This window comes from Larus michahellis, chromosome 5 (assembly GCF_964199755.1).
Source record: "Larus michahellis chromosome 5, bLarMic1.1, whole genome shotgun sequence".
NCBI lineage: Eukaryota > Metazoa > Chordata > Aves > Charadriiformes > Laridae > Larus > Larus michahellis.
Window position 1 is genome coordinate 69,376,954 of NC_133900.1, and position 21,454 is coordinate 69,398,407.

A 21,454-nucleotide genomic window follows, 5' to 3' on the forward strand; every position below is an offset into this window, starting at 1 on the left:
ATTCATCCATAAAGAAAAAACTTCTGTGTTCTCAGTTCGTATTCAGTTGCAACAGCTACGAACAGGGAGGGAGAGGCGAGGAGCTGCCAAGCAACAGGGTGGTTAGCAGGGAGCACCCAGAAACACCCAACTTCGACGCCAGAGACACGACTCCAGTACTCCTCAAAATCTACTTTAATAATCTAAAAGCTTTATACTATTTTAGGATCTAGTCCATAACACACAAATAAAAAAAAGTGGTATTTGCTTTCAATATTTGAAGCAAAAACTGTGTTAATAGGAGTTAAGATCATACATCAAAAAGCAGTAAGAGCTAAAGCTACTTAATTTAATAAATTAGGCACTTTTGTCATTATTTAATTATCTAAAAGTAATCAAAAGCTATAACTGCATTTTCATAGATAAGGAAGTAATTCGAGAAAGAAGGCTGATTGAGCAAGACTACCTCATGGATTCTTTTTCTGGAATAAGCTAATTTGATAAGTATCATTTGGAAGAGCAAATCATTAAAATATACACATATGGAAGTGGTAGCTGTAAATTAACGTAAAAAAAAGACTTCAGTAATCAGAAAATATACTTGGAAAGAATGTTTTTAACCACTGAAGAGCTGCATAGAAAGATCAAAGTCCTTTCACACATGTGGATGCTTTTTTTCCTGTATCACAAACTAACCTTCACTTGGTTTGCTGCTTACATGGTTAAAGGCAGAACAGATAGTAGCTCTTCAATATTTATCCAACACTTATGCAAAATGCCTTTTCAGGTGCTGAGAGTATGTATATTTAGGTAATTTCCAGTCTAAACTAAGTTTTTCTTTCCCTCCATGTTTGCCTTCAAGCTTTAGGGGCCTTCTCCTAAGGAGCGAACGCCAGTTTTGGCCTTATCCCAGCAATTGACAGCACACAATAAGAAGGGAAACATCCAGAAAATTACCGGGGTGGTAGAAATGACAATTCTTTTGTCCTTTACTTTTTGATCAGATTATCTGAGTGACCAGAGAGAGGTAACATCATACACACTGGTAAGAATATGAGTTCAGACACTTCTGTAACTTCCTTTAAAAACCTGCTGAATCACCTCAGACAGCAGTTCATCCAGCTGAGATGAGAACAGATAGTGGCTGATGGCTAACCCCTATCTCAAGCACCAGTGGGTTCACGTACAGTGAGTGAAGTCTCCCTCTTCCTCCTGTCCTCAGTGCTGCTTTATGAAAAAAATACTCTCAAGTCAGATAACCTTAGTTCTTCAGCACTGAATGAATTTGTATAGAAACCTATTAAATAAACAGCTTATGATATATTAGTTTAAAATTGGTGTTTTCTAAGGTACCATCAGTAAGATGGTTTTTTGTCCTAATTATTCTTTATAGTGAAATATTGGAGCACTCAAACTCTCTACATGGTCTGGGTTAACTGACAATTTGTCAACCATCTATATTGGAATTAAATTGAACTAAATTAGTAATAGAGTAACTGTTGCACAAGGCCATTGTTCAGAGTAAGAGAAAGAGCTAGTTTTCCTCAGGAACTGGCAAGAAAAGTCTTTGTATTACTACTGCTTCCAGACCTGGAATGTGTCTAGTTCTACATACTAACTCTGGTTCAGAACAGAGCAAGTTCACGTTGAGAGCAATACGCTCAAACTTTCATGCTGCGTTCTCCTTTGGGAGTCTGAATATAGGACTTCAGACGGACTTTTAAAGATGCCCACTCACTGGTCCAAATCAACCAGGATTTCTCTCTGCCACTGTGCTGCTACTTAAGCTTAACTGAGCACTAAGGACTTCAAGAGAACAGTTTTGAGAACAAACGGGGAGTCCTGGACTATGTCAAATTTACCATCCTACAACTGGGAACCTGGGATATCTAAGCTTCCCCTTCCCACAAATAGTATCAGCTTAACAACCCACTTTCTGAAGCAGCTACAAAGACCCGCATTCCCTTGTCTACTCCAACAATATTCTTTCTGTTATCGGCTACCGAACTTTACATCTGACACTGTCAGTTAGACGTAGGTAAGATGTGGGGAAAAAAGGAAGAGAAAGTATTTCAACATGGAAAAGAAACAATAGGAGAGTGCCCGGAAGGTGCCCAACTTGTCGGTTTTGTCTCTCATTTTTGTAAGGGGACTCGGAAGAGCAGAGAATGCCAAGAATAAGATGAAAGGATGCAACGTACTGGGGGTCCACTGGAAAAAACAGGCACGTGGAGACAGATAGGCACTAGAAGCTTAAGTGAACACAAACTCAGGCTTTTAATAACATGTACAAAGTGACTGGCGAGTCAAAGATAACATTATGTCTTAGAAATCAGTTTTTAAAAATACCAGCATCTCCTGATTTAGATCCTTGTTCCAGTCACTTTGGATGGCAAGCTCTGTGAAAGAAGGGAAAAACAAATACAGCTTCAAAATATTTTGTGTTTATTAATATACAAAAATAGTCTTCTAGTATTAATACTACCAATTGTGTCCACAAAAATGCCAAAATGGCCCTAAAGGAAGGGGGACTCACATCAAGAACACAGGCTATAATAATGGCAACTTCTCTAACATGCTTTGGCAACCTAGGATCTCTCTCCATCCTTTAATCTGAGTGAAAAGAGTTCAATTCCTTCAATTAATAAAAATATTTAAATCAATATCATGATCTCCATGGACCTGTAAGATGCGGTCTGATTTCTGTGGAGAAACTACCCAGTTGGTGAAAGTCAAGAGGGGACAGGGAAGATGGGACATTCCCCTCAGTGTGTAATCGTACAACAAAATGAAAGTCCTCTTCAGTCTGATTATCCTGATGCTTATCATAATAGCAGAGACACTACTCTCACATCTCTAGATTTAAGTCCTATTTTCAAGCGATTCCTTTTTCTTCAAGTCGATATTATTTAAGCTAGGAAACAAAGACTTTTAGTAGAAGACTCCTAACTTTAGGAACCAATCCTTCTGCTGATGCCAAGGAGATATGCAGATCTATAAGCACTGGGCAGGAAAGAATGGATCATTTCCGCACTGATCCCTTCAGAAGTCCTGGGTGATTACAAAAGGCTAGTATTTAGAAGTGCCTTTGGAAGTTAGGAACACAAATTCCATTAAAAGTTGAAAGAACTTCTAAAGCCCAGAGTTTTAGAAAATCTTCGTTTAAAAAGCAGAGGACAGGGACATCTACTTTCAGAACAAGTTGCTCTTTAAGCTACTAAACTCGTCTATCTCTAATGACTGGGCACACATTAGTCTGCACTCTACACCGAGAAAGTGAAGTTAAAGAAAATTATTTTTCAAACTATGAGTCATAAAGACAGAGAGACAAAGTAATTAACACAAGGTCATCCTGTACCTGAACTCAGAACCAAAACTGTATCATTAAATTTCCCAGCTCTCATCTCAGACAGTAACCTATCCTATTTCTCTCTGTCTTTTAAATAAACACAAACTTCTACTTCCACCCCAACAGAGGCTTATGCATGAATTGCTAAAATTAATTTTAGCAATTAATTGATATTCTAACTAGGCTCTTTGGATTAGGGGCTGCTTTTTTTTGGGTTTGCCACTCTTACGTATTACCTGCACATATCTTTAAGGCACGTCAGATGGAAAATGATTTTTAGAGGCTATGTGGTCCTACAGAGGGATTGCTTCTCCTTTATGTCTGTGGTTCCAGTTTGCTGAGACACAAAGGACCACGCTGAAGTCACGTGTGCAATGCTAGGTGAGCCACCAGCTCAGAAGCCCTATTGAAATGCTGCCTACATTGTGTGCACACAAAGGGCTTCTCCCCTTTGTGAGTCTTCCCGTGGATAATGAGGCTGGAGCTGCGGGTGAAACGGTCACCACAATTTGAACACTCAAATATGCGCTCCCCGCGGTGTACCCCCTGGTGCTGGGTCAGAGCTGAGATGCGGCCGAAGCTCTTCCCGCACTGCGTGCACTTGTAAGTCGTCTTTGTCGCGTGGCTACGCTGGTGCCGGAGAAGGTTTGAGCTGCTGCTGAAACTTTTCCTGCACACAGTGCACTGGTAAGGACTCTGTCCTCGTGAAGCTCTTCCCGAGGCCTCAATGTCCTGGAAGTCTCTCACATTACTGTTTCTCTTCCCAGACACCTCTGTCTGTTCACCCTCAAAGGATATTTTCAAACTGGTATTTTGAGACATTTCACTCTTCTGACAACCTAGGTCACCATTGTGGAGTATGTTTTCTCTTTGATCTCCTGATGACAACTTGTGTTCTTCCATATGCCCAAGCCTTTCCTGCTCACGAGTCTCCATTTTTTTCTTCAAGTCTATCAACTACTGCAGGTTAGGGAAAAAAAAAAAAAAGTAATTTGATATTGTCTTCAAATAGCAAACTTAATTCTTTAGTACCGGTACTTTGGAGATAAGAATAAGCAGAGTAGTTAGCAAAATTAGGCTGCGGCCAGTTAATCTGAGAGCTGGAAGGCTCCCATAATTTTACAGGAGCTGCCATTTTCAGCGAGGTCACTGCAGAGCCTTTAAAGGCTCTGTAAACCTGGGAAGATACCAATCATTGTTGATGCCTTCAAATCACTAGAAGTCAGATCAGGTATCCTTCAGAAATAGCACACATCTCACCCTGGTTCTTCACGCTGCTGTGGTGCTCCAGAATGGATCAAAGAGCAACACTATATTGTATATATTCTTACTCCCAATTTGACGCAGGCACAGATGTTTGCCTATGGAGTTGAGGTAACTTCAAAATGCCACGAGAGGAGCGTTCTTTCATCCCAACACAAAGGAATATGCATCGCTTTTCCTCTACAGAATCTACATTGTCTACAGCCTGCTATGTCAAATTTGAATTCAAATTTAAAGAATGGTGGATTTAAGATACTCGTACTAGCTCCTAGACCTACTGCGAGTAATGCTAAGTAATTTTAGAGAGTCCAAATAAAGGTTTCTGAGTCAATACTTCCCATCTCTGTCACTTCCTCCCATGTGCGCTCTCGGGTGAATCACTTGGAGAGTTTATTTGCAAACACTTCCAAGTCCCAATGGAAGTTACTTTTTAAACATGTCCTCAGTCTTTTTGAGCTTCCACTTGTGTAAGGCAGATAACAATCCTTCTACTTTAAAAATGACACCGATGTCGAAATGCATGAATGTTCACCAAGAGCATAGATATGACAGAAAGAGATAACTCATCCATCATGTGTGTAATTATTTCTTTAATGCAGGAGATTTAATGTATAAGATTTAGTTGTATCTTAAATTTGTAAGCAGGAATGGTCACAAAGTTTTGTGCAAAGTACTTCTTAACAGAAACTGCAATTTGGTCAGGACAGTCTCAGTATAGTACTCAAACCAGTACAAATAATCCTTTGTTTTCCACATGAATTTTAGAAAAAAGTTTCATTTCCATTTTTTCCTTCAGACTTTTGGTTCTTCAGTCCATGAAGCAGAATTAATCATATTATATTTAAGTTTTCATCAAAGTGCACTTGTAGATTTGAGTTACCTAGCTTTCTACTTTGTGACAACTTGTACGCCACAGCCTTAAGCCTCTCTCTTTTATTCAGTGAGGTTTTTTCTGTTTTTCAACATAATTCATGGCATGCTCAGGCCTCCAGTTCCCACCTGGCAGGTAAAAGGAAAGAAGCCCTCCTGTAGGTACTAAGGCTGACCTACTTCACTTTGCATACCAGTCACAAGGATCTCATAGGTTCCTGATACTTTCATAGCTCATCATCATCATCCCTTCACAAAATCCCTCATTAGATTATCGCTCCCTAAAGTTCTGAGCTGTGCCCATGAAAAACTGCAGGTGACTGCACTTTGGGAAACGCTAAGACAGCAAAACTTTAAAGCTTTACTATAGACAAATTATTATCCCAGAAAGGAGGAGTCAAAGGCCTGACATTTCTATAGTTTCCCTGCTGCCTTAGGGATAAAAACCTCAGATTCAGCCGCTGAGTGGTCCTAGATGGAAACTGCGTGCTGGAACAGCTGCCCGCACTGAGCTCCCCGACCCAGCTTTTCTGGCGAGTTATGCAGGAACAGTTACACGATATGTGGACCCTTGACGATTGTCCTTTGTACGTCTCTGCCTTCAGCTTACAACTCCAGATGCATAAGCCCCACAGGTGCACCCAACCTACTGGAAGCAGAACTGTCTGAGCCGCTGGCGCTGCTTCTCCGTGCTGACACCTTCCTCTTGCAGAATTACTGCCTTCGCTGTTACGATCTCTGCCGTCTGAAGCGTTCAGGTTCCTAAAGAACTATCATCTATTTCTAGGTGACAAGCAAGCTTTACCCGTTCAGTGTTACCCAAATAACCATCACTGAGCTCGAGCTGTGTGGCAGCTGCAGATTTCCGTAGGCTGACACAAAAAGGGAATGCAAGGTCTGAAAAACCTGCTGGCACCGAGTACCTTGACATTTTGCCATGCCTATACAGCATGGCTAATTACTCCATTGACACGCATCCTACTTTTCTCAGAAATTAATGACAGTGTCTTGTCAATCCACAAGTTTCCCAGTTTGTCAGTCTCCTCCCGTATTTCAGAGCTAACCCTGCCTCTGTTCATCATTATATTAAAACATATCCAAAGTAACATGCAGGCAACAGCATTCTAGTTCTAGCACTACCATCCATGTAGTGGGTAGCCCTTTCTTCCCCACATCCAAATGGTGCAGAAATTGCTGAGCCTTAGTATTTAGTACCTGGTGAAGGTCGATCAAATCTACTCTTGCATCTCCGAGTCAGCAGCAGCAGGAAAAGAGTATTGATGGACTGGCAAGGGCAACAAAACACAGGCACATCAAGAAGCGTCACCTGTATATGTCACAAAAAGGAAGAATTAAAAAAAAATTACATACTTTACTGCTACCTACCACAAGATAAAAAAGAAAAAAAACCAAAACAAACAAAAAAGCAAACCCAAAACACCAAACAGGAATTACTCCAAAACCCAATCAACACAAGGCTCTGAAACCACCAGTTTTCACCGAAATCTCATTATCACTTATCTAGAATTTCTGTCTTCCTTGGATGCAATCCAAACACACAGTAGGTAATAATTCTGCAATTTATGAAGCACCATTTACAAGTTGTTAGACTTACACCACATGATTTTCATTTTAAAAGCTGAATGAGATACAATCTATACAAGTCACGTAATATTGAGTGTATTTTGAGAGGCAGTTTACCTCGGAATTTCACAAATATGTATTTTTACTTTATAAAATTACAATTCAGTCCGATTATTTCAGACAAAAGTTTTAAAATAGAATTTAAGTACACTCTAATAGAAAAGGACAGTACATAAAAGTATAGCACTTTTTTACTATTTCATTAATGATAATGCAATTTTACAGCATTTGAACAGCTCTTTCATGAACCCATGAAGTTCTGTTATGCTGTTTACATAATTCTCATATTACAGAACCGCAACTTTAAGTGTAATATGTAAGAGCAATAGAGTTAAAAATACATATTTTTCTCCTCACTGCAATTTAGAATTCGCATTTTTGAAAAGCTGAGTGCTTTCCCAGCTTGTGACAACTGGAAATCTATTAATACCGAACTGTCAGAGTCAAAAAACTGAGATGGTGGATCTTCAGTCTCCGCCAGCATGGCAGCTCTTACGAGCTCAACTTTGGGGAATATATAAGAACTGCTGGACAGCAAATACTGTCACTTGCGCTAGCTATAGACTCCTCTATTACCAACTGCAAGTCATATTGAAAAATACAGTTTGTTATGCTATATCAGCCTTTAAAAGGAAGGCATGCTTAGCACACTACTGCAAGAGCTATCTTAAGGCAGACGCATGCGAGTCCTGCGGTGGAGGGAAGCAAATGCACGGGCAGAATGGAGGTAGAAAACTTTGAAAGTCTCAAAATAACATTGACTTTGAGGAGGAGAAACTTTCTACCTGGTCTGAACAGACATTTATTCTCCTTTTCTGGGCAGTGTAACTGACATGCACAGTATGTCCTCATAATTATTTCTTACAGTACATTGTACTAAAAATATAGTCTTTAAAAACAAGCAAGAAAGATCAGGAGCTACAAGGCCTTGCCCGAGCACCCCCACCTGGCCAGGGTCAGGGAGACGGGGGGGGGGGGGGGGGGGGGGGGAGCTTCCACCCTCCTGCCCACCTGTCCTGCCCCTGGAGGGATCTTGCACCTTGGGGTTCCACCAAACCCAGGTTCCTCAAGTATCAAGGTTTTAGGCTGGGCTGGCCACTAAACGAGTGACAGATGCTCTCTATTAACCCCTAAACCAGCTTTTATTTATTATTAACAATAAAATATAGTACAAAGACAATTAAATATATACAAAAATCAATATCAAGCTCCCAGGATGACGATCATGTCACCGGCCAGCGCTGGGACTGGACTCAGTGGTAGACAGGAACTGGATTAAAGAACCGGATTCAGAAATGCACAGATCGGGACCAACGGTGGAACGGAATGGACAGAGTCCTCCTTGGACACCAGCCATTGAAGGAAGAGGCTGATCCCTCTGATCCCTTGGCTTTTATACTGAGCGTGATGCAGATGGGATGGAATACCCCGTTGGTCAGTTTTGGGTCACCTGTCCCGCCTGCTCCTCCCTGCGGGTGCGACCCTTCTATGCTCTTCTGCTTCTGACCCACCAAATTGGTACATAACAAAGTCAGCTGGCCTTGGTTGTCATTCCAATAAGTATAAGCAGGAGCCTCTCTGCGTACCATTCCTTGGCGTTAAATGTAAACGTCAGGCCTTATCCCTGCTAGTACCAGACACTGTCTGAAGAATACGTCACTAATTTTAGAGAGCACAGTCAGTTAGAAGAGACTTAATTGAAAAAGTAAGATCACTGACAAAAAAATGGGGTTTGTTCTACCTCAAACCAGGACACTCCGGCTGGAACAGGTGCCGTCCCCCGCACACCTACTCAAGCGCCAAGCCATAGGTGCAACAGGAACACAGCAGGCACCAAATCCCCCTTCCTGTTGTTCGTCTGGACCTAGGAATAATACTGCAAACTGCTTATCCTGGCACTTCAGTCACATTTCAGTTCTGCAGGGATGCCCGCCTTGAGGGAACCATTATGTGTCCCAAGCAGAAAACATAATGCCCTGGCAGACCTTTCAACAGCTCCGGAGGGCTAATTCACTGCTCGGCAAGAGGTCGGAGTTCAGGGCCTCCCTAGAAATGTTTCTCAGTTCTGTCGCATGTCACTGCATCCCCTCTCCGACTCCTCCTGTCCCCACGCACCTGGGGAAGGCAGACCTGAGACTTTGAAAAACTGGCTGAAAAACAGAATCCGGTTTCCCAAGCCCAGTCACGATCCGCAGTTCCCTCTTCGTGATCCGCTGCTGCCTGGACAAGCCTTTCATTCTCAGCTCCCTATGAGATTTCACCTCAGGAAAGAGGGGGAATCCAGGCCTTGATGACAAACGCTCCTCCGTCCAGGTAAAACAATACAGGGCTACCTAAACTAACAAAATGCTCCTAGTTTTTAATTAGTTTTTAACACACGCGGACACACCACGCACCCCCCAAGGCTTGTTAGTCCAGCCGCGCATTCAATGCCCTCGTTGCTCCTTTTCTTTTTTTTTTTCCTTTACAATGGACAAAGTTTAGGCCACAACAGAAAGATTGTAAGGTACGACAAACTATCCACAAGAGCTTTCCTAAGAGATTTCTTAACTCTGGCAGGAAAACTATAAATAGGGAAAAAAAGAAAAAAAAAAAAAGAGAAAAAAAAGAGCCGAGTACCACCGACTGAGCGCTCTCTTTAAGAGTTCAAATAAACACATGCAGCACTTCCGAAAAACACAAACATCCCCAACTCCGTAACACCCTCACTCGGAACTCTGTTCGCACACATTCAAAACGTTACGAATTCACGTCCTCTGCCACATTTGCCAAAGCTTTAGGCAGCCGTCGTTTACCCGCCCTGTCCACGGGCGCCGTCCGCCGCCGGGGCCGGGTAGGGCCTTCCCCCGCGCCCCTCGGGACCGCGGGCTCCCAGGAACGCGAAGCGCGGCGGTCGTTTGCCGACGGCGCGCAGGGGACGGGTGGAGCAAGGCAAACAGATACAACCGTCTGCAAAGCATCTGTCTTAGAACACGTAAATTGTTCTTGCACGTGAATATATGGACATATATATATCATCTATCAGTTTTTTAAAAAAAAAAAGATTAGTGTGACCAACGAGGCCACTTTTTCAACTCGCAAGCTAAACCTTTATAAAAATTCCTTCATGACCACCACACTTACTGCTGGCGACCAATTCCTACACAATATCAAGCACCACCACAAGAACGAACCTCCGTCTTTACCCCCTCTCTCAGCACACCCTCCCGCGGCGGCCCGGGCGAACCGGCGGCGGCCCCGCAGCGCTGGGAGCCGGGGTCTTCCCTCTCCTCCTCTGGGTCTCCTCGCTTATACCCGCTCTTTCTAGGCTGTTGCCCCCCCCCTCCCCTGCTCCCGATGCCGCTTATCTGTCTCTCTTTTGTCTTGCCTGGGCACGGGGGTGGGGGGTCCCGCCGGTCCGCGCCCCCGGGGCCGCCCCGCGGGCCCATCGCCCCCATCCTTATGCAAAGCCGCCCCTGCCTCTGCCACGGCAGCGCTGCGGAGCACTCACCCACCTCTAGTTACGCTCTTTTAGCATGCTTATACTCAGGTGCAAGGCAAGCTAGTGTTAATGGCGCGCTCATTAACACGTTTTTAATACGGAGACGTTACAGGCTCTGTTTTGGCTACCACGCATATGCTCCTACAGCAGGTGAAGTAAATGGGCTACGCGTTGCTACTTTTTAAAAATAGTGTGGTTCTCTATTAATAGACTTAATGAAATACTGAATTTATTTACTATTAACGCTTCATATCCATGTAAGCTGTTGTCTCCTACGTACAGAAAAAGGGAAATGAGTATGCCACTAGGAATTGTAGAATGAGTAGTCCCAGGGTCAGTCCATCACGCAGCCTCTCATACTGTGAAGCACTAAGAGCAGTCTTTTTCAGAGTCCAGTGCTCTTCAGCCTGGTTCTTCTAGATACTCCATGCGTGAAGGGTGTAACAACAAACTTACTCATTTCAGGACCGTTAATGTTACACGGGATGTCTGATTTAGCGGAGTCATACAAAATACGCTGAAATCACAATTACAGCCGTTAAGTTAACGCTTAAGGAAAACGCCCGGGTACTGCAGTAGCACCCCACCGCCCGCGCCATTCCCAGGAGCGGCCCCGGTACCGCGCAGGGCCCCGCCTGGGAGGAGCAGGCGGGCTGGATCCCGCGGGAGCTCGTCGCTCTCTCCGCAATACTTCTGCTAATTGTTCGGGGTTTGTGCTCTACGTTAAACGGAGCCACGTATTCACTCCCTGTCCTCCCCCCACGCTGGCCTGGCTAACCCGGGGAGGCATTCACGCCCCTTTAATGGACTCGGGGAGAAACACTCGTCCCACCGGTTGATCCACTCAAGTGCTGATAGCTGCTCGGCGAAAACAAAGCCCACCCTCAGGTCCCCTTTGTGTTGAGATACAGTCGGCTTCTTTCCAGCGGCTGTGGGCAGTTACAGCCTGCATTATTCCCTGAGCTCATCTCCCTTGTCCATCTCCTCTGAGCATTGTTCCATTGTAGGGGTTTATTAGTCAGTCACAATCTTGGATCCTTTTCTTAAGTCAAGAAAGTACAGCAGGCTCTATAGAGAAAATATTTATTCTGTGTTTACAGCGGTTATATTGCTTCTAAATTAGCAGAAACAATTGCTTCCTGTTAATGGAGAGAGGCTTTTGAGTCAAATATGCATATGGAATTTCATCAGACTTGAGTTTGACACGCTTTTTAAGGACTACCAGTGTAAATAATCCATCATGGCAAATTTATGGAGTGATGTTTTCTACAGAGCTATAGAAAAGGCGAAATTAACGCTAGAAGCAAAAATAATACAACATAGAGAAAGACATACTCTGTGCAGGTTAATTAGGGCTGAGACCTATATTTGTTAACTTGTGAGTAGTGCTTTTTTCTGAATAGGTAAATACTGGCCTTTATTTGTCCAAAACTGCAAAGCCAAGGAGAATCTAATTATTATTCCCATTGAGATCCTGCCATTTTTTTAGATATCTATTTTCTGTATGGAATGGCAGCAGGTGTCATTATCTTCTGTAGATATTCATACCATCTCTCCTCTATCGAATGTTGCCTGTATATGTATTTTGCTTCAGTTCCTCCTCTGCCCAATGTTTCTGTTTCTCTCGTATTACCTAATAAAGTTAGAATCACAATTACATTCTTTCCATAAGTGTCCATTGAATTCTTAATCTAGAGTATTCAGAATTTTTTTGAAGGTCAGAGTCTATAGGAGTATTGACTTTATGAATATATTCATGAGGGTTTTGTGACAAACTTTCATTTAAAAATCATCTCTCTCCTTAGTCTATACTACAGTAGAATATCTGCTGTGAAAGAATGTGCCTCCCATTGTGCCCACATGGACAAACAGCAAAGAAAAATGTGGACTATGCCTAAAATGCAAAAGGTGAAAAAATTGCACATGGATAGAGCTTATGACAATGGAACTGGAAACTATAGCATGGGGATTAAGCATCCCATCCCACTGGAATTTTTGTTGCTAAAACATTCTGGTATCTTCTAGGCAAGTAAAGATATCTCATTTGTGATGCACTGAAACAGCAAGGTTTTGTTGTGGGGTTGTTTTTCTTTTGAGGGCATGAAATTCATCATTTATTTTTATTCCTGTTAAGCGCGGAGCTCTGCTAGTTTGCAGAGCAAAACAGATGCAAGCTTGTTTTCTGTTTTTTAGAAAGAATAGCTCCCCTGCTGTCATTTCCAAGTTAAAGACTAATTAGACTTAGAGAGATATTTCCAGGAAGATGAACATAAAATGTAGGGACCTGATCCTGAGAAACACTGAAAACTTGCAATGCCAGTGAAACCAGTGCCAATAATAGGGGATTTGCTTGTTTATTTTTTTCCCTCTGGGCCCAATTTCATCTTCCCTATAATGGGGCCCATGCTGAGACAAAAAATAAAAGTTCAAATATAATCTGTTAAATATTGGCAATTTCAAGGCAGGTTACATACTTTGCCTTGCAAGCATATGGAGGTTGGTTTTTTTCATTCCAAAACAAGAGGAATTGTTCCATAGCCTGCAAACAGTTCTTTTATGCTCTATGAATTAGTATTGAGATATTACACCATTGCAGAACAGAAACTATCAGACTGTGTTATATTACTGGCGAAGAGAATCTTCAACCCTTCTTTTCCCTTCTGTTTCTAGCAGAAAGCTAGTGTTTGAAGCAGTGTTGATATTGCTATAGTCTTAAAGACTTTTCAGAAGATTGAAAATCAAACTTTGAATACACCAAGGCATTTCAGAGAAGTATTGCATAGGTTAATTATCATATAAAGTTGGAAGGGACCATTAGATAATCCAATCCAATCCAATCCAATCCAATCCAATCCAATCCAATCCAATCCGCATACAAAAATACCTGTATTTCTTGTACTTATGTATTGTGTCTTTGTTGAAGTGAACCTTCCCCAAAACACATCTTTCAGAAATGTCTCTGCCTCAAATCCTGGTGTGGGCTTTTGCCAGTTTGCCTCAGTGGTTAACATCTCATTAACACCTTGGCGTTATTTCCAGTCTTGTCTAGCTTCTAGCCAGTGTTTTTTTTGTTGTGTTTCACTGCCTACCTGGATGGTTTCAGAATTAGCATTTTCTCTACATGTATTTTTCATCTTCAACAGAATAATCAAGATACTTTTCAACTTCTTTGGGAAAGTAGCCTAAACTTTTTTAAATGTCTTACTAAAAACATGACTCTTTCAACATAGATTTTTCAGTTTTCTGTACTTTCTCCTACATTTCAACTTCCCATCGCAACTGTATGTTTTATTCACATAATTGTAAAATTCATAGTGTTCCTACAAAATAGGGCTGGGAAGATACTAGGCAAAGTCATCCAGTTCATCCACTACTTCAGGGCAGGATCAGCTGTACACATTCTTGATCCAGGTTTATCTAACTTATTCTTAAAAACTTCCACCACTGGAGAGTCTATAACCTCTCTAGGCAATCTATTCCAACGCCTCGCTATCTTTACTACTAGAAAGTAAATCTTCTAACTAAAATGGGGCACAATACTCTAGACGAAACCTTCCTAATGCTGAACAGAGCATAAGGATTACTTCACAGGCTTGTTATCCCTCACAGTAACATATTTGATTTTTACAACAGCACAGCCCTTCACTCATTTTCAGTTTAAAATTCACAGTAGGTTCTGAAAGTCTTTTCTGTAAAATTAATAGCCAGCCAGTAGTTTCCCTCCTTGTATGTGTTCAGGTGGCTGTCCTAACATTGTTCTCTCCAGCCTTGTATAAAGAGGTTAAATTACTCCATTCATATTCACTACTGCCTCTTTTGTACATTTCTAGGTTTCATCAGCTCCTTTAAGTTACAACACAGCACTGAAACTGAGTTAGTTTCTCTGCCTTACGACTCCACAACTCTCCCTGGTGATTCAGCTTTTCAGGAATGTATGTAATCTTTCAATCAGGCATTTATTATTCCTAGGAAGGCAAGCCAGTATTCTGTAGTGGGGAGCTGTCAAAGCTAGTCAATGCTAACGTGTCTTAAATTCTGCCCCTCTGTAGCATTTAGGTGCATTATTCAGAATTATCATGTATGTGCCTTGCTCAGGCTTACCAGGCAAGTTTGCTGATGACACAAAGCTGGGGGGGGTGGCTGACACACCAGAAGGCTGTGCGGCCATGCATAGAGACCTGGACACGCTGGAGAGTTGGGCAAAGAGGAACCTTATGAAATTCAATAAGGGCAAGTGTAGGGTGCTGCACCTGGGGAGGAATAACCCCATGCACCAGTACAGGTCGGGGGCTGACCTGCTGGAGAGCAGCTCAGCTGAAAGAGACCTGGGAGTCCTGGTGGACAACAGGATGACCATGAGCCAGCAATGTGCCCATGTGGCCAAAAAGGCCAATGGCATCCTGGGGTGCATCAAGAAGAGTGTGGCCAGCAGGTCGAGGGAGGTCATCCTCCCCCTCTACTCTGCCTTGGTGAGGCCACACCTGGAGTACTGTGTCCAGTTCTGGGCTCCCCGGTTCAAGGACAGGGGACTGCTGGAGAGGGTGCAGCAAAGGGCTACCAAGAGGATTAGGGGATTGGAATGCTTCTCTTCTGAAGAAAGACTGAGGGAATTGGGTCTCTTCAGTCTGGAAAAAAGACGGCTGCGGGGGGATCTTATCAATGCTTATAAATACTGAAAGGGTGGGTGTCAGGAGGATGGGGCCAGGCTCTTTTCAGTGGTGCCCAGGGACAGGACAAGAGCCAATGGGCACAAACTTGAGCATAGGAAGTTCTACCTAAACATGAGGAGGAACTTCCTTACTTTGAGGGTGGCAGAGCCCTGGAACAGGCTGCCCAGAGAGGTGGTGGAGTCTCCATCTCTGGAGACATTCAAAACCTGCCTGGACGCGTTCCTGTGCAGCCTGCTCTAGGTGACCCTGCTCTGGCAGGGGGGGTTGGACTAGATGATCTCCAGAGGTCCCTTCCAACCCCTATCATTCTACGATTCTACCACATACTTGGATTTCTCACAGTTATGTGCCTTACTGAGAGCTTAAAATCTTTGCCTGATGATAGGTGCCTGCAGTCTTTGTTTAAAAAAATCAGAGAGATTGTTCTTAGCACAGCATTTACATACATACTGTAGATTCTTTTTTTTATACTGACAGAGCAATGTAATTGTGAATGAGTTATGACTTAGCATTTTGGGAATATTAAAAAATTGAGGTCTGATACTACAAATAAATTGACATGGAGAATCTACTCTGACTTCTTCATAAAGTAATTTGCAATGTCAGGTGTCAAGTTAACTACTGGAAAGAATCATATCTGGTTTCTGTATAATATAGCATCGTTCCTTGAAGAGCATCAGAAAAGTGTGTCATCCCCTCCACCCTCCTGAAATTTAACATAGAACTATTTTAAATCAGATGAGTTAATCTGCAAGTATATTGAAAAATCTGTGGATAAACTAGTTGAATTGCCATTTGTCACATACTTCGCATATTTATTTTATTTACTACACATACATTAGAAATAATGTTCCTGAGATGCATTGGATGTCCTAAGACATGATGGATATGGTGCATCTAAAAAATTTAGCAACCTGTCAAATGGAAACAGTGAGAATATGGCAAAAATGCACATAGGAGAAGATAATGTTGGACCATGAAATCATGAACAGGCTCAGATCCTGCTAAATTGCAAGGATAATAAAATACTGATCGGTAACAAAAACTGGTATTTTGTAAAGGATAACTTTGAGAAACGAGAAGAAATGATGAGGCCAACAACACTTGAATTAAAGGCAGAATGCAGAGGAGGCACCAATTAATTTTATTCAAAAGTGCAAATACTATCTGGAACTTCAGTTCCTGATAAGAGGGTAGGAAATGGTCAGGAAGGATTTCCTTGGATCTGTAAGCCCCTTCCATAAACAGGATATTTAAAGAGATAAAAAAAAACAAGAAGGATGGAAATAAAATTGGTTAACAGGTATATTCTGTGCGTTAAAGATTAGGCAGTGTAGAAAAAATAGAGCATGGAAGAGATTTAATTTAGACTTTACACAGAAAATTAAAATGAATAGCAAAAATGTCTTTTTGCCCATAAAGACAAGTGTGCTGCTACAGACTTCTTAGTGTTACACATTGAAGGCAAATCTTTTGTTTCAATTTAGCTTAAAGACTGATAAGAAGTTAATGGCATAGTACCTAATGACAATGATATGAGAAAAGAAAATTGTAACATTAGATTCCAGGGTGCAAGCAAAACTTTTATTGCTTACTATGAAAAAAATTAGGGACCCTTAAACCTTTCATACTGAAGTAATTAATGCATGAAACTCTGAGCTGAATGGAAACTGCCATTAATAAGTAGAAACACAAGCTTTTGTAAATGCAGTAATCTACTTTCACCTAAATGCTTGTTTACAGCCTTACAATATTACAATGGAAATACTTTAAATTTCCAAATTATGGTGATGAATAAATAAAATAATAATACAAAAGTAGTGTGCAGTTTTTTGGTAGTGGGCACTGCTTTTTGGTGGGAATCATCATGTGTATACATTATCTTATCCATCATCGCCTAAAGGTGATATTGCTCCCTATTAGAATGTATGACTATAACGTTGCAGTACGTCCTTGCTTGAGAAGACCTCATTGGAAACACCTGCGTCACACAGACTAGACATGTCCATAGAGAAGGGAGTGACTGAAGTTTTCTGAAGTCAAAGTGTGCCTGAGTCTCAGGTGTTTCCTGACCCTCAAAGCTGGAAGAGAGTCTTGGGGATGTTTTGTGCATCCTTCCTCCTTTCTATAGACCCTTCTCTGAACATCCACTTTTGGTCGTATGAGGGAAAAGATACTGGACTACCTGGACCTGTGACTTGACACAACACCAACTTCTGCTGCTCTTAAATATGTCATATGTACAGTAACAACTTGTCAAGAGGGCCAAATTTTTGTTGGTTTGTGTTGCCAGTTTTATCAAGGAGACAAATTTTGGCATGCCTACATAGCCATCTTTCTTAGTGTCATCTATATTCCGTCTGTATTAGATCTGAATAGTCAGGGACTCTTTCATTCTAGAAAATTCTGTAGGGTTTTTTGGTTGTTTTTTTTTTTTTCTCTCCCTTCTAAAGTGGAAGTTTCCTCAAAAAACAGCTTGAGCAGAATCACTGTTGAAACTATCTTTTCCCTTGAGAAACTGGCAGAGATTAAACAGTCTTTTGTTCGGGTAGAGTCTGTGTCAGAAAGCTTTGTTTTACTATAAGGGAAAACTTTTTTGAACATGTAGGTTTTGGCCAGTTTTTGAGTTTGCAAGAACATTTCTTGAAGTGTAGAATTCTTTTCTTTAGCTCTTAAAAAGAGCCAAAAAATGATCTTTTCATTATTTGGATTCTAACTTCAGAAACCTTTTCTATGAAAAAGCTCTCTCAAATACTCATACATATACATTTTACTGGTAATTCTGCATTTTTTTATCAAAAAACTCTACGAATGCTTTTGTAATTTAAGTGCTACTGACATGAGTGTTATTCAATGTCACGTGTTTTCAACAGTGAACCCTATGGTTGGTTCATCAGTATGTATTGTCAGATCAACATTAACCATTTCATGTTTCTAACCCATGCTAAATGATAGTTTATATGCCAGTGGCAGCTGTGGCAAATGCATTTATACCTGTGAACAAATATTTCAAGGGAATGAATATGGATTATTACTCTGCATTCTGGTTCACCAGGCAGTAACTCGTGCATGTAGCCATAACCCTAGCTCCAGTATTAACATAGACACTCAAATTCATAAATCGTGAGTTACTGGACTCAAAGACTACTCACAGAGAAAAAGCTGAAGGCTCAAATCCTGCAACTAGTTTTCCATGTGGTTATAAATCCTCCAATGAAAAAATAGAACTGATGAAAAATGAGAATTCATACTTCCCCTCCAAAATTAAAAATCTTTCAGACAAATTTTGAAAAATTGAAAGAAAACCTGATTGGCTGATAATAGATTATATCACCTACTAAAAAGTCCATAATATGAACACTTAATTTTCGGGGAAGCAGATATCTGTTTTAGGAATAACTTTGCATTGTCTGATTAACCTAATAGGGTAATAGGCTTGCCACTAATTAGAAAAAATAGTGTGTCTGAGGTGAGGACAAGGAAATCCTACTGGAAAAATATTTTTTTGTTTGTTTGTTTGTTTTGGCAAAAGAATGGCTGAAAGAAAAAAAAAATCTATTTTGTGTGTAGGCAGATTTCTAGGCCAGCACATTCAGATTTTAAAATTTGATTTTTTTTTTTCTTCAGTAAATTTCATAGTCTATTTAGGCTGTTAAGATTGAATTTCAGATAATTATTACAAGAAAGAGTGAAGAACTATCTAGTAATTTCTACCAGCAGCGGAACAGGAAAGCCTGGAATTGCATCATTCAGAGAAGTAGTAAGGGACTGCAAATGTATGTTGGCTAGAGAGAAATGTTTCATCATTCCATTTACTACTTAAAAACTAAAGAAAACAACTTTTCCATAAATTTCAAAAGTGGCATAGGTTTAAGAAGAAGTGCTTCAAGTCAGTGAATATTGAAATATGTCCCTGACTTTGTAATCCTTCCTGCTTTGCTGCTGCTAAAGAACCCGCTTACCGTGAACTCCAAAGTTGACATTCTAGGCTGTGATGTGATAGTGCAAGTATTAGAAATGTAGATACAGGAGTGGTTTGATTTCACACTACAATGAAAGTGAGGCATCCAACTATGCATTCTTCCCCTGTTCAATAAGAATTCAATCAGAAGACACTTAAAGACTCATTTATAAAATACATATATGTAGACAATACTTCTGGTGAAGTCAATAAGAACAATCATCTTACATTATATTGCCTTTTGAATTCATGTATAGATACTACGTTGGTTATTACATTAATTGGCTTTTGATTTCATGTACAGATTTGAAATTATTAAAAAAATATATCAGTCTACATGTTACATCTTAATTTCTTATGTAAATATTTATTATTATTAACAAAAACAATTGTAAGAGAGGACAAGTGGTCTAATTTACATTTAGATCCAGTCTTCAAGAAAAATGAGCTTTTAAATCAACCACATTTATGACAGAGAAATGTTATAATACAGTATCCAATTGGTATCTCACTAATGGTCTCATTAAATTACTTGCATTCAGAATGTCCAATTTACAGCATTCAAAATTTTTCATCTCACATCTTGTTCAGCAGATATTTGTGAATTTTCTTCTAGTTAAAAGTTATTTTTGTAAGCACTAAAAATAAAATAACAAAAACCCTCTTGTACTTATTTTAGTCTTTTTCTACTTAAAATTTTTTTTCTTGCAGAACCATTACATTTAATAGTTTCTTTTCCCTTTTATATATGACCATCACTGCCACTAACAAGTGCACAAGCAATCCAACTCAATACACAGTCATCACCACTGCAATCTTTACCATTGCCATTTGTTAATTAACATTATTTTGTGGTTGTTCCAACACAGAAAATAAATGTATTTATAGATCTTAAAATAAACAGCTTGAAGAGGCTTTTCATTCTGATATGTGTGGATTTGAAAACAAATCGAAATTTATCTTAGTGAATGACACTCCTTGTCGAAAGCCCACTGAAGAAACTGGCTGCTAAAAAAAGCAGCCTTTCTTACTCAAACATTGCAAAGAAATCAGAGAACTAAGGAGTTGTAAAATTCCGGGATAGCGACCTTTTCAGTAGCATAAGCCTCTGTAGTGGTTTAAAGTCACCGACACGAAGGTTACAGCAGTCCTCAGATTTCTCTAGCTCGATCACAGGCCAGAGCAAGCATCTGCGCCTGTGACTGGACTACACACAGTAGAAAGTCTCCAGATCCTGGGATTGTGCCTAGCCAAAGTTATGTCTACAATCCCCTGGCTTCCCTACCTGTAGACTGATACAGTACCAAGGAAGGACCTTCTGCAGGGATTGGCAGAGTCAGTGTTGATTTGATGTGTATGGATTCTCTGGCACCCTGGGCTGATACAAGAAGAAACTCTGGGACTCATGACCCATACGCACTGTGATAACTCTCCCGTATGCATGTGTAATAAGCTCCATTAGTTTGAAATGCTGAAGTTGGTTTTCAGAGAACATTTTAGTTAGCAGACTGTCACCTGGCCGTTTGTCAGATAACTTAGGCTACGGAAGCAAAAGCTGTTCTCATCCAGCAGATGCACAGTAACTGCTGCCGTTGCCCATAATTGGCTGGCTCTTTGTCACCCTGCAAGTTTTCCACAGTGATCGCAGCAGTGCAGACCCCAGACCCCTGTCTCTGTGCCCAGTAACACAGTAACTTTCTGATAAGTTTTGCACTGTTGCCCTGAGCACCTCTGTCAATAATGTTCCAGCTTACAGGAATGATCCAGAATGAGAGGAACTATCAGGTTCAAAACACAGAGAGGGAGATACTTTTTCATGCAGTTGTTAAATTGCAGAACTCATTGCATCAGGATGCACACCCCAAAGCCTGCATGCCACTTTGATAAAGGATAATGCAGGTGGCTCTTCATGACTGAAGACTCTGTATGTGCTGCTGGTGGACAACAGTGGAATTCCACTAGCAGATCACATCCCTCCAGAAGTGGTTCCCTGGAAGAGCAGAGGAAGAAGAATCAGCTGCAATACTGCCTGCAATGTTGGAAGCACATTTGTAGGCAGTCTTCCAAAGAGGACGGCAGCAGCACGAAGAACTTCTCAGTTCTTCAGGTTATGGATACTTTAATCTGTCGCTGAAGAGTCTGACAAAGGCAACTGAGAAACCAATGAGTCCTGCAGTTAGTAGTTTGTATGATCAAGTTGGAAGATCATTTATTAGCGCTACTTTTTCAAAATTTTT

At 41.0% G+C, this 21,454-nt stretch overlaps 1 long non-coding RNA gene across 1 annotated transcript; it reads right to left on the minus strand.

Moving 5' to 3' along the window:
• Window positions 1-941: 941 nt before the first annotated feature.
• Window positions 942-10,611, minus strand: LOC141744031 (uncharacterized). Its single transcript, XR_012587319.1, has 3 exons — window positions 10,473-10,611; window positions 6,677-6,788; window positions 942-4,288 (listed from the first exon to the last, which is right to left on the minus strand). It is a non-coding gene; the product is annotated as an uncharacterized LOC141744031 (long non-coding RNA).
• Window positions 10,612-21,454: the final 10,843 nt, after the last annotated feature.